The sequence below is a fragment of the Telopea speciosissima genome, chromosome 1 (assembly GCF_018873765.1).
Source record: "Telopea speciosissima isolate NSW1024214 ecotype Mountain lineage chromosome 1, Tspe_v1, whole genome shotgun sequence".
NCBI classification, from domain to species: domain Eukaryota; kingdom Viridiplantae; phylum Streptophyta; class Magnoliopsida; order Proteales; family Proteaceae; genus Telopea; species Telopea speciosissima.
In genome coordinates this window covers 27,707,115-27,726,071 of record NC_057916.1, presented here as the reverse complement: position 1 = coordinate 27,726,071, position 18,957 = coordinate 27,707,115, and positions in this window count along the sequence as shown.

The following is an 18,957-nucleotide window of genomic DNA, read 5'->3' as shown; positions in this document are numbered from 1 at the left end:
CCACCCATACTAATATCAGAATCGATACCAATTGACTGTATCAAATCAGATCAGATAATTTTACTCCCAAGATTTTCATTTTTTTTTTTTGAATATATTTTTGTAAATTGATTCGGTATCAGTCAGGTATCAATATTGGCCATGATCATGACTGATATCGATTCCTAAACCCATACTGGAAAGGGGAAGAACGGAAGTGCGAGAAGGAGGCTCAGTTACCTCATTGAATATATGGCCTTTACATATCCCCATTTTGAGGGCTTCCTAAATGATCCAACCTTTTTGAATCACATGAATAGATGATGTGGTCCATGTCCTCCTTTTTCTCATGTGATAAATTTTAAGCGAAAAACATTACACCATGTAGCAACTGGCAACATCAACAAGCTAAGTTTGTTCAATACTTGAATAATCATTAATTTCAAAGGAAAATATTGAAAACGTAACAAATCATATGATTGAATTTGCCTCTAAAACTTAACAAATGGCTAATTCATGTGGTAATTTATTTATATAATACTTAAAGTTTCCCTCATCCACCTTCCATATATTCAACAACAAAAAATCATAAGAGAAAATCAATGACATGATGAGTCATATAGTTGAGATGACCCATAAAATTTGCCGAATAAGTAAGACAAGGAGTGTACTGACACAATAGCCAATTTGACAATGTCAACCGTCCTTGTGGCTCAAACTAGTAAATTATGAAGATAACCTTATCTACAAGGATCATGTAAACTAATTATTTCTTAGGAGACATTCGAATCTACTAATTATGTACCATAGAATAACCAAGATAGTTCCCTAAAAAGTTATTTGTTATGAGGCTAAACCCTTAATGATTATTATAACAAAAGAATTATAAAAACTAAGTAACAACTAAAGCATCTTAAAATAGTTTCTAGCCTATGGCCACTAGACATTTTTTTATTTGTGCACTATATATCTATGTTATTTTTTTAATTTATTTGTAACAAGGGATTAGTACTTTATCAAGCTTATCATTTAAAACCTACTTGTACTACCAACCCACATGTAACAATATCAAAATTAAAGAGACTACAATTTGGGGGATATTGCCACCCATTTTAGGGGAAAAAGAAGGGTATAAAAAGGAAGATACCATATTGCACCAAAAGAAAAGTGATTAAAGAACTTTACACATTTATTTTATTATATTACTATTATTATTTTTTTAATCACACATTTGATTTGATACATTGTATTTAACCACTTTCAATCAAGGAAAATTAATATAGAAGTCAATTAAACATCAATAAAGGTATAAATATTGCTCACGAGAAAGTTTTCCTCTACATGGAGAAGGAAAACCCCTGATTGACTGCCATTATTATTCTCTATGTTCAATGTCTACAGTATCTTTTTCTTCTTTTTTTTGGGTAAAATGTCTCTAATTTCTCTGTATCATTTATGACACCCATCACACCACCATTAATGCCAATTGTAAAAGAATACTTCTTTTGTCATGGATGAAAGAAAATCGCCCCTTATTGGAGAAACTTTTCTTGAAATGAAGTTTGTATGTGTGGCATCTTTGGCGCCCCGAATACTGGGGCCTCACCGTACACACATGGATCCTGTTACGCTGCACGATGCGCATAGCAGTGCCCCCAATATTGGGGGCAATAATTTTTCATTTGTGTGTGTATGTGAGAGAGAGAGAGAGAGAGAGAGAGAGAGATAGAGAGAGAGAGAGTCTTTGTGATTGATCCACATCCTCTACTTTCTTGAGCTTATGATGCACCACCCGGCCTGACATGCATCCAACGATTGAGATTAAAAAAATTCAAAATATTTTGAAAATCACATGAGATGGTTGTTTGAATCACCTTGAACCCCAAATCAAACCCACCCAACTGGTTCTCAAACACATCAAACCAAAACAAAAATCCAAACCCTAATCCAATCCATTTCACTTTATGAGAAATCCAAACCCAAACTTCTTGTCAATCTGTTCAGTTGGCAACGGCAGCCATGGCGTCTGCAGGTTTGGTTAAGCTGAACGCCTCATCCTCGCAGTGGATGGACTGGGTGGGTTCTCAAACACATCAAACCAAAACAAAAAATCCAAACCCTAACCCAATCCATTTTACTTTATGAGAAATCCAAATCCAAACTTCTTGTCGATCTGTTCAGTTGGTAGCGGCAGCCATGGCGTCTGCAGGTTTGGTTAAGCTGAACCCCTCGTCCTCGCAGTGGATGGAAAAAAAGGATACACCGATAGGAAATTAAGACTTATGCTGCCGTAAAACTATATGCAGCCGAAATTTCACCCTAATCAATCCTAATAATGTCCTCTCTTCTCTCTTCCTCACCCCGCCGTTCTACCCCTTCATCTCTAACTAAGGATTTCCCCTTCCTCTCTCACTGCTCTCCTCTCTCCAGCCTCACCTCGCTGTGGAAAAATATGGTTACCTTAAAACGCAAGAAATGAGCTTGATTGGTTACAGAGCAAGGACTCTCTCGTGCACACACAATATAACAGAGGACAAAATAAGAAAGAAAGAAAGAGCGAGAGACGGATAGAAGCTCTCAATGGATTGAAGCAAGACTTCTGGAAAAGGCACTACATAACGAAAGCCTGACAGGCGAAGACATCTTTTAATGGGAAAATTCCCAGATCTAAGAAGTCTCTCAATGATATCCCTACGTTTTTATGTCATCATCATCTGGTCAAGAGATAGAACAAAAATAAGTGCAACTTGTTCTTTCTTTCCGGCAAAACACAGATGATGGAATGAATCAGGTGGATTGCCAAATCTTCAATCTTTTGAACTTTAATGATCAATAACATGGCCAAATAAATTCAAACCAAGTTAAAAAGTTCAGGATTTTCTCTCATCATGGAAAAAGAACTCAAATAGACAACAAATTAAGAATGAGATTTGAGGGTCGAAACACAACAACAATTAAATGCTGGTTTAAGAGAATGTGATGCACAAGGCATTGAAAGAGAACTTTTTCGCTTCGTTGGATTTTTCCTTTTTAAGTCTTCCTTCGATGTTCATCACTGCTAAATACTTTTTATTGGAAAGAGAATTTTTTCGCTTCGTTGGATGCAAATGAAAACTCTGTGATCTCGAGCTCTGGATTTAAGAGTAATGCATCTGCTAGGTTGAGCGAGATCTATTAATCTGGGCCTTGTTGCTTAGGTGCTGCTTCTTTGGATCTCGTGCTGCTTCTTTGGATCTCGTGCTGTTGAGTTTGGATTTTATGTCGTCTCCCCGAGAACTACTCCGGCAGCAGGGTTCTTATTCAACGGAGGGTTGAGGCGGGAAGAAGAACCCTGTTTATACCTTCGAACCTTACCTTTGAAAACCTGTTTGATGATCCCACTCCCAGTCTTAGGGATCTCTTCCGATTTATTTCTTCCAAGTTTTTCCTTCAAGCACCCATTTGCAATGATCCTCTTCGGTACCGCCGTCATCGATGATTGCTCCGGCGATATCTACGTCTTCGTGGGATTCTGAAACTCTAGATGAGAGAGGTTTGGGTTTAATTTGAGTGAAATGGGTTTGGGTTGATGAGCCGAACCGGTTAGGTGGATTTGATTTGAAGTTCAAGGTGATTCAAACAACCATCTCATGTGGTTTTCAATATATTTTGAATTTTTTAAATCTCAACCGTTGGATGCATGTCAGGCCAGATGGCGCATCATAAGCTCACGGAAGTAGGATGGAAGTAGAGGAGGTGGATCCGTCTTTGTGATGGAGATGAACGTTCCATCAACATTAACAAAGTTCAGTCCATAATGCATCAAGAAGAAACGACGCAAGTTGTGGTCCTGGACGAGAACAAACCATGTCTCTCTCTCTCTCTTTCTCATGGTCATAGTTTGTGACTTTGTGTGGTGGGGGTGTGGGATCCTAAAGATAAAACTGATTTGTGTTATCTTTTTTTGTATAGGATATATATTTGGGTTCTTTTTGGCATCTCATTGGAAGTTAATTGTGTGCCTCTTCTTCTTCTTCTTAAAATGATTCCCCAATAATGTTGTTTGTGGATTGCAACATGATCCGTGGTAGAGTTCATCACATGATTGTTTCCAGAAGGATTCCATGTTTATTCCTATCGTATGTTCAATTTTTAGTAGCTCGATGTGATGCTTTGATATTCCGTTCTAAAGTAGAAAGCAACTCATGCATGCCTTCACATATGTTTTTTTGTTTTGGGTAAGGGCTTTCACATATTTCAATGTAACACATGTTGATGGTTTGATAGTAAATTAGGTTGTGTTTGGAATGCATTCTTCGAATAGATTCTAAGTCTAAATCGCATATCCGGCCTGAAAGTAAGAAAATACAAAAGAATCATGGTGTTTATGAATGAGTTCTAAACCCAAAAGCCTTAGTATGGAATGTGTATATATTGATTTCAATTATTTGTAATAATTATGGTTTTAACAGCTTCCATCATTCATAAGAGATTAATAGAATATAACTCCTTACCAAAACAAAAAAAATAGAAATAACTATGATTTGATTTAGACTTACAGCCAAACCACTTAATCCTTGCGTGTTTGATTCCTATACTATCACATGGCAGATTAGATGGAGTCATTTTTTTTTTTTTTTTGAGCAAATAAACCTATACACATGATAAATTTTAGCTTAAATGAAGTTTGTCAAGTAGTGTAATAGAGCTTTGGAAAATTCAGGGTTGTGGGAGTATGTAGGATAACGATTGAAACACTACATATATGCGCAAATATATACAAAGATGCATACTATAATAAGGGAATTTGACATGTGGTTAATCTAAATCATGTCTCATCTATCCAACGATCAGAATTATCACATCAACTAGACTATGCATATTACACCATGGGGAAGTCTTTCGTAGGGGATGCTTAGAAACCTTTTTGTCGCCTTCTAGAAACAAAAAAGTATTGCCCGGCCTATCCTAAGAATTAATAATTAGAGTATGGTTCTTGTGGGTCGATTAGTAATTAAAAGGGTATCCCAGACAACAAGTAGTGCGTTATCTTAAGAATTAAGAATTAAAATATTGATATGGTGGGTTAGATGGTCCACAATTTGATTATTTGTCTGACTGATGCGGATCAAGATAACCTGATCTCTAATCCAAAAATAAATTTTTGATTATTAATCAAGAAATAATTTTTGGTTTATTAATCAAGCAATCAATAAAAAAAAATTAGAGACTCTTGTAGTACAAGTACCATAAAAGAAAGAAAAAAAAAATTGAAAGAAGAAGAGGATTCTATGAGCAATAGGCTGAGGAGGAGTGCACCAACGAAATGCGATAGAGAATAACTTTTTACATAGGAGGAGGGTACTGAGGCAATGTTTTAAGAATTAGGAATCAGATCGGTGAATTGACTCATTTGGATAGGAATTGAACATGACCATTCCATTCGATTCTAGCCGATTCTATTCTATTTCTGGCCAATTCTAACTGATTCGGATCGCAATCGGCATAGACTGATTCTATACTTAACTCCATTTTTTGGAACCTTAGAGCAAGAATTTCTTCTTTTTTGGTACTGGCAACAAGGTAATTTCACAAGAGGAAATGAGAGATGGAGAGAAGGTGTTACCACATATCATACCTTTCCTTAGTAGCTCAGAAAACCTTTTTTTTCCAATATATATATAGGGCAAGAGATCTCTACTTGGTTTCATGGTCTCTACACAAGTATTTGGGTCAATGGGTGAGCACGTCTGGGTATCTACCCAAGGGTAGAAGCATCATCATATCACGGTGCCTTGTGAGAAGACGTAGAAAACACTACCAAGTGGAGATCTTTTTCTCATATATATATATATATATAATAATAATAATAACCAGAAGACTACAAGACTAGATCAACATTTCCAACATTTTACTTAGCTGAGTTTGAATCACCACCGTTGGTGTATGGACTTTGGTAAGTTGGTAGTCAAATTAAAGATGTAAGTAGTGGGTAAGACCCGCCTGAGGGGCCATGTGTGTAAGTAAATTAGAGTTGTGTGCAACATAGAATATTTAATTATATAGTATAATATTATTTTGGGGGCATATAAATACAATAAAGGAAGAAAATAAAGATGAAGAATCCAAGGTAGCAGGTAATAGGTATGTTGTTTGACTTATGATTCATTCATGAATGTGGATGGATTTCTAGTTAATGGGCCCCATTCCCTTGGGCCTTACACAAACGTGAACTTTAAAAAAGGTATTTCTAATTAATGGACCCCTTTCCCTTGGGCCTTACACAAACATGAACATTAAAAAGTTATAAGTTTTTTTTTATTCTTTTCAATTAGTTCGTCAATTTAGTGTAGAGTGGAGACCCCATATTCTCCATCTGTTTCTCCAATCAATAATAATAGTTTTTGTAATCTCTTTCTGTTTTTTTTCTACTCATTGTTTCCTTATTTCAAGCAACTTTAAAAGTGGGGTTAGTGTTTGATATAATTTAACTTTTGTCTTGTGTTGGTTGATCCATGTGGTTTAGTTTGAATTAATGGTTCAACTTGAGCAAAATCCATAAATTTTCCCTTGTTAGCAAACATTTGCTTGGGAAAGCAGTGTGAGAACAATTTAGGGTTGAATCCTTCCAAACACTGGCAAAACAGGTGACTGGCTCGTGTCGCAATTATTGTATGTCCAAATAGACCACAATTGTTACAGTAATCTCTCGATATTGATAGAACAATGGCACATTAATGATTGTCGCATTATGTATTGATACTGAGTGATGATTTCAAATATAAATGTGAGTGTACATATTTGTGTATATAACATAGAATCCCTTGAGAATCTTATATGGATTACTTTTAGTTCCATTAGAAACATAATTCTTAATAAAAGTCTATTATCGGCCCCTAGACCTAAGAGGTCTCATCATTTCAGTTGAGGGTTATAGTTTTTATAGCGCTAACAATTGACCTTGAATTAATAATATTTACCTATTAATGGAAGAGATGCATGATTAAGATTCTCTTTAATTATTAGATGTTTTGATGAATCAGTGACAATAATTAATTCCATGTTAGTTTCTGCGATATTATAAAGTTGAGGGACTAAAACACAAAGAAACAAATTCTTTGAGAACTTCATTGTTATTTCTACTCAAAACTATTCTTAAGAGTAATTATATTTACTTAATTAAGTGATCGAAATCATTTGATAGAATCCCATCACTACTTGAGAAGTTGAATGATACAGTAATTGATAGTTTAATGTCTATAAAATAAAATAGCAAAGAGGAGAGAAGGATCCCTTCCTACATACTAAGTACGTACACATACACACACACACACACTCTCTCTCTCTCTCTCTCTCTACTTACTGGGAGTTAGGGTTTTGAAAACTTAGTGACCTAAGAGTGATTTTCTGTTGTGATTCTAATACAAGAGTTGTTCGAGGGATACTTGTTTTGCTTGTGCTCATTTTTTTTAAATCAGGTGTTATATTCCTTTGGAGATTCTAGGACTGTGGACTAACAATTAACCTTAAAAATCCTTTTGTAGTAGTTTGAATACCCTAATATTACATAAGATAAGATTCATGATTCCGTTGATGATTGTACTCTTCGCGTTCACCTGCGATAAAGGAAAACTTTCACCAAAAATGAATTTTGGGCACTTAATTGTAACAGTTATCTAAAAATCAAAACATATATATTTGAAACAAAAGTTGCAAGCCAAGATGAATTATAAAAATAAGTAAAAATCACTGAAATTTTAACCCACACGAAACTTGCAAAGCTAGATTTGAACTTAGTTTGGATCACCCATGGTCTTTTAGCCTCAAAATCTATGGATGAAGTTGCTATAGGTTCAGGAATCACAACCTGAAATCTCAAGAAGCTCCACCAAAGTGTTTCACTGATCTTTCAAGGTCTTCTTCTTAGTCCCAAATCATCGGAGAAACTAATTTATCGGAGAGGAATTGCAGACCATTTAAGTCTAATGGGATGTAAATGTACGAGCTTGGAATCAGTAATAATAGGTGCTGGGATCACATTTAGGCATAATATAAGATAGGATTGAAGTTCTAAAACAAAATAAAGGATAATTTTGACCCCTTTTTTGGATCTTACAATATGGAGGGTAGGGATGTAAATGGATTGGATTCGGCTTGGATTTATTACTATCTGAATATGAATCCGGTTATCGAATGACATGTTCAAGTTTGGGAGTTTATCGGATATCTGGATATTATCCAATTCGATAAACTACCCGATTAGTAAAATTAATAATCTAACCTATATCGATCACGGATTTTCGATTCCAATTATCGATTTTTTACTCCAATTATCGATTATCAACTCCCGATTCCGATTACCAAAATATCCTTATAAAAATGTTTATAATAAGGGTAATATAGTAATATATCATATGTTTTTACAAAACTATTAAACTAATTGCATTTTACAATCGGACAGTAAATTATCCGGATTAATCTGATCCGAAATGGAACTATCTGAATTCGATTATCTTTCGAACAGATTCGGATATTTTTTGAAAATCAAACTTCCGGATTTGGAAACCCCTAAATGGATTCGAACATGGATTTTTGACTATCCATTTACATCCCTAATGGAGGGTAGGTGGGTTAGGATAGAGAGTGAGTGGGGTTTCTTGGAACCTATTCCCTTGTTAAAAAACAAACAGATTTAGAGAAAAAGAACATTGTTTGATCATATGGCCACTATGCCTAGACATGGGAGCATGTGAATTTACAACATCACCCCTTATGAAATAAAAAATAAATAAAAAATTTGTCATCCATTTTAATGTTCCTATGTGTGGTTTCATTGGTCCGTATTGATTCAGGGTCATTCAACCAAGCAACAGTCTCTTGCCCTAAAATATATCTTATTTTTTAGGTTTGACACTTTGTAGTCTCAAACGAACTTAGTTAGTAAGTTCGCGTATTATATACGTATCCGAATGTTTAATTGAAAAAAACATATTTTAACGTATATTTCCATATATATGGTAATATATATACTCATTTTTTAAGTGCACTCGTATTATACACGTATTAAACATGAATTAAACACGTTTAATATTTTTAAGTTAGTTTAGTTTTGTTAAAAATTTAAAAAAAAAAAAACTCAAAACTTAAAGAAGAAAAAACGCAAAACAAATCGCATAATACGATTTTGGTCTTCTTTTCTTCGAACCTTAGTTGCCGACTGCCCCCATTCCATTCGTCTTCTTCATCTCCTTTCTCATTTCAGTTTAGGTGGCCGGCGAGACTTCTTTGAGGCTGAATACCCCCTGCCCCTTGCTATTATCGGTTCCTATTTCAATTCAGGTGGCCGGTTAATTGCAACTGGGTAAATCAATGATTGCAGAGGCAAATAAGCTCTGTTCCTCTTCTTCGTCTCCATCTTCGTTCGCCAAATAGTTGCAGCGGTGATTGCAGTGATGACCTGGTGGGAACACTCAATTTGAGACTCTCTCTCTTCTGCTTCGTCTTTGCAAGTCATTCCTCTTCTATTTCTCTATTTTTATTTTTATTTTTTTCCCTGCTTCATCTTTGTGTGGTTTAATTCACGGAGCAAAATTTTCATAAACAAATATGATTCGAGTAACATGAGTTGACAAAACTACTATTTGATGCAATTGATCATTGACTATAATTCTAATGCCCTGTGAGGTAGTAGACTATTAAGCACAAGCTTGGCAGCAAGTAGCTCTACATATGACTATATAAATTTTTAACTTGTTACTAAGGTACATGAATTTCCATTGGTAATGTTAGTTCATCTTAGAGATAAGTTCATTGATATAAGCTCATCTTAGAGATAAGTTCTAGAACACATTATGTTTTTTTTTATTTTTTATCTCTTATGTCTGATAAGATACTTTTATTGATATTTTGATTTGTTAAATGATAATCTTATGAGATGTAATAGGGGATATTGTATTGTGTTTATTTTAATTGTGAGTTTTTTTTTTTTTTTTTGGCATAAAATCATTGTTTATATGCTATTATTTTATTTATTAGGTGGTGCATGTTTATTACATTGTGAACATATATTCGTATTTTTGTTTATAGGGTGACCGTATTAAATATGTATATATCATATTATTATCGTATATATTTTATTACGTTGAATTTTTTAAAAATATTATTACTATCTAATTTGTTTAATTGCCGACGAACGTATCCGTTCGAGTTCAATTGTAACTACGCAAAACGAACTTTTGTCATAATAATTCTGGTGAGATGAGAGAAATAAATGTAATGTGAATTTAGCATATTAATCTTTCTCTCCTCGGCGCGCGTCCAAGAGAATTCAAAGTGGTATAATTGAAAAGGAGGAAGGAGGGGGTGAAGTAAAAAGTTATAGAAATCTGTGGGTAGTAGGTGGGACCATAGACGTCGTCGTCGTCTCTAGGGTTTCAAATTTGTCAACTCTCCTCCATATTTTGTTGTCCACGCGAGAGTAGAGTGCGAGACACGGAGAAAGAAGAGGCGGCCTCCATTCCCCAAAGGAGGGAGCATATATAGACACACAATAATAATAATTGAAGAAGAAGAAGAAGAAGAAGAAGTAAAGAGCAGCCAGGCTGAGGAGGCAAGCAGGAATTACTTATTTATTAGTGAATTAAGGAAGGAATTAATGAAGAGGCGTTCACCATCATTATGGCCCCTAATTTTTGGGGGACTAGCTTACCCTTAGCTAACAGTAATAAAACCTTTGATTAATGTCTTCTAATTGCATGTTCCTTAATTCTAGAATTAAGAATGCTTTTTCTTTCTTAATTTTAATATCTCATCTCATCTCATCTCATGTGAGATGCAGTGATGGTGATGAACGAATGAGTTTAAGTGGAACACGCAAAATTGTTTGGTGCTGACCGAGAGATGAATGAATTAAGAGATGAGTAGAGTTTAAAGGAGGGAATGATCGAACACACGCAAATTAAATTGAAATTAGAATTGAAATTGGAATTGGAATTGGAATTGGATTTGAGGGGTCAGGCCAATAGATGATATACAACACCGAGAGAAGAAAAACAGAAGAATAAGGAGACTGTTAATTACATATATATAGATATGTACGAGGAGGAATTGCAGAACCAAAAAAAAAAAATACACGACACCTAGACAAAAAGAAGAAGAAGTCAAGAGTGAAGAACAACCCCTGGCTCGTCCCGAAAGGCCAAAATCCAAAGGCCCAACCAACCAACCAACCAAATTGCAGGAAGTTGATTATCAAAGGTGAAGGTGGGAGAGAGGGATCGAGGGTCAAATCTCAAAAATGAAAAGTCAAAAAAGTCCATCGATACCCATCAATCCATCATCCTATCGTATTTATTTTATATTTTTATGGGAGTAGATTTTTTGAGCGAACCAACCAACCACACATATTGACATATAAATTGGAAAACTACCGATGAGATGCTAATGTATATGTACACTCCCTCTCCCTCTCCCTCTCCCTCTCCCTCTCCGGAAAAAGGGGCAAAAAAAAAAAAAAAAAAAAAAAAAAAAAAAAAACTTTAATTCTCTTGTTTTATTCTGGAGATTAATTATGAGGATTAGGAAGTGAAAGTGAAAGTGAAAGTGAAAGCATAGCAACTCCACCAGGGAATGAAAGAAAGTGTAATAAGCATTCAGGTGGGTTGGGTGGTGTTTGTTAGTTTTGTATGTGTGAGTATGATTGGGTTTGAAAATTAGAATATGGACAGAGATGATATACGTCCAAAGCCAATGTGTGTTTTGTGTTTGACGGTCTGGTCAACATCCTTTTCCGCCGCCCCTTCTATACTTTCAAAACTAATGTCGCCACCCAATAAGGTGGAGCCCCGTAGACTCTGGCTTCTGGAGGCATAATTATTATGGGCATATCACCAACCTATTTCCTTCTCTAACCAATATACCATGACCATATTCCCTTCACCAAATTGATAAAACGATTGGTTTAAGTCAAATCTGCTCTCTCTCTCTCTCGTTATTCAATTCATGTATGGGAAAACTGTCTCTTCACCGACAACAAGAGTACGCTACCATCTCCTCACTCTCTCTCTCCCTCCTTTCCTTGTTAAATAACCTGTGGTTTTCAGTAGGTCGATTCAGGTCAGTTTTGGTTCGGATTGAATCGGATTCGATGTGAGGATGGTAAATTCAAAGCCAAACCAATAAAGAAAGTTTTATTTTGATTTCCTATATCGGTATTTTATCGGGTCAGTTTTGATTTCGATCTAATTTGGGTTTGTTTTAATATATATATATCTTTATATAAAACTATGAAAAATATTAAAAAAAAATAAAATTAATGGGTTTTAGGTTGTTGTCAACTTTTATCGGGGGTAGACTGGTTTGGTTTTGATTTCGGTCTAGGTTTTTGAGTCGGTTTTGGTTTGATATCAGGCTCTTTCGGATTCTGGTGTGGTTCGATTCGGTTATAGGGTCGTAATACCCTAATCTGAAATCTGCCCAATAAGACCTCGGTTCAATTCAAGTTGGGCCATTTTAGTCCGATTCAAACCGGGTTACTCGATTCACTCCCAATTTTGACACCGCTACTCCATCCTTGTGCATTAAACGATTTCATCATAACTCATTGTTGTGTTCCCCTACACCACTTGTTTGAAAAACCCTCTCACTTTATGAATACGGAAGATTTGATGTTTGAAAATTCATATCATCTAGTGTTTTAAAATCGGTCGTAGCTGATCCCAATTTTGACTGATGCAGATCAACCAACTCTCATATTAGAGAAAAGAAGAGAATCAAGTAAATATGCAAATATAATTAAAGATATGTATGAGGATGTGATTATCTATGTGAGATCAAAATAATGATTTTTCAATTATAAAATTGGGTTATATCAAGGATCAACTCTAAGTCCTTATTTGTTTACCATTATCATGAATGATTTAACCAAACACATTCAATATGAGGTTCTGTGGTATATTTTTTTTTGCTTATGATATTATTTTGCTAGATTAGACTAAAACAAAGATTAATGTCAGGTTGGAGTTATGGAAATCAACCATGAAATCAAGAGATTTTAAAATTAGTAGATCGAAGATCGATGGAGTATATGATGTGTAACTTTAGTTCTTATATGATGGATAATGAAATGGTGAATACTGAGGAGAGAGGGATAACACAAAATGATTATTTAGAAATCTAGGATCAACCATAAATAATAAGGGTGGTATAGAGGATGTTGTTCCACACAGAATTAAAGTGGCATGGATGAAGTGGAAAGATGCATCCGGAGTGTTGTGTGATCATTGTATTCCCTTAAAACTTAAAGGAAAAATTCTACAAGACAATCATACAACCAATTATGTTGTACGGGACGAAATAATTAAGAAATGTGATATAGATACACTAAGTGTAACAAAAATGAAGATGTTGCGATGGATGTGCACTAAAACAAGGAATGACCATATTAAAGCTGAGTTGGGAGTTGCCCCGATACATGATAAACTGTGAGAAAATCGTTTGAAGTAACATGGTCATGTTCAAAAACGGCTTGGGGATGTTCCAGTACAGAGGAGTGATCTGATCTAGATCGAAAGAGCCAAAAGATATAGGAGCAAACCGAAAATGACCCTTGAAGAAATAATGAGAAAAGATATGCACAGTTTAGGTCTTGTTCAAGTATGACTTTGAATAGAGTGGATTAGAAATCAAAGATTTATATAATCCTCCCCAGTTCGGCGGGATATTACTGTTTGGATGTGTTCTTTTATTTGTATATGTTCCCCATTTAGTTGGGATAAGACTTAGCTAGTAATTGTTGTTCGGTTTTGATCCGATCAGGTAGGAAACACTGTTAGCAAAAATGCGTTTAAAATTTCGTTTTAAACACGTTTTCGTTTTTTATCATTTTAAACAAGTTTTGTCGTACGATAAAAAACGACAAACGGCAAGCATTTCTGTTTTAAACGCATTTAAAACACGTTCTCATTTTTTTTACGTTTTTTAAGACCTTAGACTTAAGTGACTATGTCTCTTTCTCACGAACTCTGATCGGCTTGATTCTTTCACTAACGTAAAAATGACTCGAAGGGTTACATTTTTCATGATATCCCCTTCAATTCAAGGTCAATGCATGGATACCGAAAATAGAAGCATGTATTTCAAATAAAAATTCTTCAATTTATATGAGAATAATGTTGTTTCTTTTGTTTCGTTTTTTTGAAATATAAACGTTTAAAATCGGTACCATTCATTTTCCTTTTTTTATCGTTCTATGTTTTTCTAATTGTTTTATTTGAGTGTCTGTTGATAATTTTTTACTGTTTAAAATATGTACAGTAAGACTACTTTTTTTAAAACTTACTATGGGTACCGTTTTTGCTAACCATGGGCACGACTGATTCGGGTCTCTCTCTCTCTCTCCCTGATGAGTCACCTTCCTCAAGAATGTGCTTAGAGTTGGCCATAGACAAAAAACTAACATCTTTGAAGAATATACCTGAAAAAATGAATATCCCATGATTATACCATCTGTGAAACACGGCATTCTAAATTCCAATCTCTCTCTCTCTCTCTCTCTCTCTCTCTCTCTCTCTCTCTCTGCCTCGTACTGTCAAAGTGGGTCCCATACAACCCGCAATTGATCATTGATTAGTCAAAACTCAAACCCCCGGAGAGAGAGAGAGAGAAGAGCGAGAAAAAGGACAAGTCCAAATTGCAAATGTGTTTTGACTTCGAAAATTGAATTTTGAACCACACCAGGTCCACACCACACATGGAGTTCCCATGACTATGGTCGTCGATACACAGGCGGCCCAGTCCCATTTTCGGATTGGGTTTGTTGAATGCCATACGAAATCCCAATCTTCTTTTCAATCACGTGCTTTAAGCCCAACGTTTGAGTTCATTACTTATTTGACCTTTTTTGTTTTTGTTTTGGGGTAGAAGTTCACACTACATGACTACATCTAGGAGCGTAAATTTCAGGCCCCGCCCCATAGAACCGACCGAGCCCACTCGACTAAAGACCGGCCCTGCTTGGCCCGTTTACTAAGCCTGACATGTTTACTAATTAGGCAGTCTCGATGTAGAGTTCTAATCCGTCAGGCACTTGATCGGATCGACTGATTCTAGGCCCGACCTAGTCCGACCGGTTACAACCCGACCTAGCCCGACCCTTTAACTTGTAAACTTTGCTACGGATTTGGGCCCTGTTTTGATTTATTGGCTCAAATCTGTTTATGACATTAACTTTCAGTAGGGCTGAGTCTGATGTATTGGATATATTTTTATGACAATTTCTGTTGGGTTGGGCCTGATGTATTGGGTATATTTTTATGCTATTTTTTAGCTTCAAATTATATCATATACTGTATGTGGTGTCTTAAATCTTAAATGTCTTTTCCCTTTTAATGTTCTTATGCAGAGAAGCAATAGATGTGTAAAACTTGATTGAATTCCTATTGATTTACACATCTAGCCCTGGATATTCCATCTATTTATTTGTAAATGCTTTGTACAAAGATGCTTCTCCCACCCCCAACTTTCTTTCATTGTATTTTATTTTTTGCATTGAAGTGAAAGAACGGGAGGAAGGAAGCAGTAGAATATGGTTTTTTTTGGTGTTGGTGCTAATCCTATTGGTAAGGGAAAAAGCATCCAACCCATTCCGTGGTTGCACTGTTTAGAGCCCGGTTAAGGTCCGTTTAATGTTAAACATGGCCACAGCCAGGTTAGGGACCAATTACACTAGCTCGATTGTAGCCCGAAACCCGACCTAGACCGACCTAACCCCACCAGGCTTGCCCCGAAGAATTAAATGGGCGGTCACGGTGCAGGCTTTAAGCACCGTGAGGCCCGACTAGGCCCGACCAAACCTGACCGGTTGACACTCCTAACTACATCTACCTGACCGTGCCGTTGTGGTGTATATACAACTTTGATAATGATATTTTGAAACGGTAAGAGGCTAATAAGACCAATCACAATTCATATTAAAATCGGCAGATGGCGATTACAATTCCATGGCAATCTTGTATTGGTGGATCGGTATGGATAACGGTAATAAATCCAAATTTTTTAAAAGAAAAAACATGGGTAAATCCGCCCGATTCAAGGCAATCCAAATTAGTATCAGGTCTAGAAGAATCTCAATCTTGATACCAATTATTAAAACCATGATCCACAATGAGATGAGAGTGTCTTTACTAGCGATGGAGAAAAGAGCTACAACTCTCTTCCTTTAACCTCACTAACCCTAATAACCCCATCACTATCGATTTAAAGAGAAAACAAAAAAATATAATTTCTCAGAAATTACTACTGTAAACCATAACTTATACACATGACATTTGCCTAACCTCAACCTTAACCTAAACACCACAAGAATGATTTACAACAATTTATTTATTATATAGGGATATAAATCTCATGGCAGCTTAATTGGCAACGAATATTCTTTTGTGGGTATGTAGTCCATGTCAATTTTAATTAATTTGGTAATTTTCAACTTAAAAGCATTAAACGACATATGGCACAATCAATAAATCAATTTTGATCAATTTTACCAAAGATTAGGGCAGATGGTATAAAGATTCAATACAAGATATATGATCATATAATTTTTGGCTTTGAGATTTGATAAGTGGCCAATCCACATGGAAAACTATTTCCAATAATGAAAATAACCATATCATCAAGAATATTAACCCTAAGGGTGTAGCTCAATTGGTAAGGGAGTGTGCCTAAATCAACATGCATCATGAATTCAACTCCTCTTACCCCCTTGGGCCAGCCCACGGTTTCTATGGTTCTCATAAGATCTCGTGCTGACCTGGTATGCGTGTGAATGTGTCTGGAGAACTAGTCGAGCCGAAGATTCGGACACCCTAATGGTTGAAATTTGAAAAGTACACAAGAGACAATCCATTTGATGATGAATCATATTATTGAGCTAGGCTATATAAATTTAGCATATGAACAATCCTTTAACCCAATTAGACCAATGGGACCAACCAATTTAAGACTGAATTAATTATAAACCCTCCGTTCTGGTCTCACTGATGTTTGATGTGGGACTAAAAGATAAGGCTGGGTTAGGTTGACCCCTTGGGCTGTCTGGCCTGGCCCAGCTCAAGCATCATAGTTTATATTCGTTACAAACCTTTGATTTGCTATATTAAACCCTTTCTTTCTTTATTTATTTATATATATATATATATATATATATATATATATATATATATATATATATATATTTTTTTTTTTTTTTTTTTTTTTGGGGGGGGGGGGGGGGAGTGGGTGTTGAAATGCATATTATGGAAGTAGCATAATACAATTTAATGTACTAAAGACTAAAATTGTGTACACTAAGTTTTTCACCAAAAAAAAAAAAGTACACTAAGAAGTATAACCATGAAGTCTGGCTTAGGACTGAGCCTAGACGGGGAACCTTGGGCTAGCCTGGGCTGAAGATATCACAGCCTTACCAGGACCTTGGGCTGGGCCAAGGTGAAATACACACGTATCGGAAAAGCTTCGAATGTGAAAGAGGGAGGAGAGGTATTTTTATGTGCTCCATTTCCCCAATTTCCTCTAATAGAGAGAGGGGGGTGGGGAGGAACCCACCCGGGCAGGGGTAGGGTGGTCATTTCCGCCCCCCTATTAGAGGACCTGCCCAGGAAATGGAGCAGCTAAAGGTCCAGAGAAGAGTGGGGGTGTAAGATGGGCTGAATTTTCAAGCTCAATTACGAACCTAAATGAATTGAGTAGAACCCAGCTCTTGCTCACTTTGGGCAAAAAGTTGCCAACGGCCAAATCCAAGCCCAGCCCACTTGCACCCATAGAGAAAGATCTATAATTAAGGACCTAAGGTTGGGGATTTCGGGAGAGAGAAACTTAAAGGTATGTTAATAAGGCCCAAAGCCCATGGTTAGTTAGTCTGATCAATTGGTCTAAAATTGAACAACTGATCAATCGAGCCTGAATCAAAACCCAGGGTGAGGTCCATTATTAGTTTATCAATCTCTCAGCTTGGGTCATTTGGCTTCAGCTAATAATGCCAGACCAACCACCCATTGGTAGACCTTAATAAGGAACCTTATGGCCAGACAAGATTCTCGATCAGATCAGGTGGCCCGGTTAATTTGGTTCGGCGTGGGACTATATATTAGTGATGGCATTTAGGAAGGTTTAAGTAAGGATATCATGGCTATGCCCTTGGATCCACCCAATTATTAAATGGGTGTGGCTGTTGGCATGCACGAGCCCAGCCCATTCAGGTGGTTTCAATTTTCAAGAGCACTGCTTAATAGGATTGACGATTAAGAAGAGAGGATCAGGTAATGGCTTACACTCTGCCCTAAGGGGATTTTTTTTTTTTTTGTTTTTGGTTGGGGTGGGAGAAACAGTTTTCAAACAGCAAGACAAATCACTTTATCTGTAAGCCTGGTAAAACCCCCAAAATGTTTATGGAATTGAATCAAAAAGTTTCAATCCGAACTGATGGATCGTTTATTAATTGGTTTGGTTCTGATTTTAAAAGGTGAAACTATTTATTAAACAGTGTGGTTCGGTTTTGAACTAATAAACCATTGATTTTGAAGTGGTTAAAATCAATTAGAACTGGTGTACTATTTAACCGATTAAGAAAACAGTTAGTCCTGACATTCTATATTTGCTGAGACACTCTCTAATGTTTTATAGTGGATTTACATTATGTAAATTGATTTAGTAGAAAGTTTTGCTCCACTGCACTAAAAGGTTCACCACATTATTCCAAGGTTCACAGATTCCTATAGGGTTTCAATATGTTCACCAAAATATCCTATTGATATCTTTTTGGACACATTTGGAGCCCTGAAGTCAACGGATTCCCCTTAACTGTGGCCTTAGGAAAACCCGGCCCATTAATTTAAATCATATTGTCATACTCTACCTAATAAGAGAGAGGCAAGACAATCATCCGTCTCCACCTAAGCCAAGGGATACCTTACATTCCATATTCAACATTTGTTGGTTTTACGT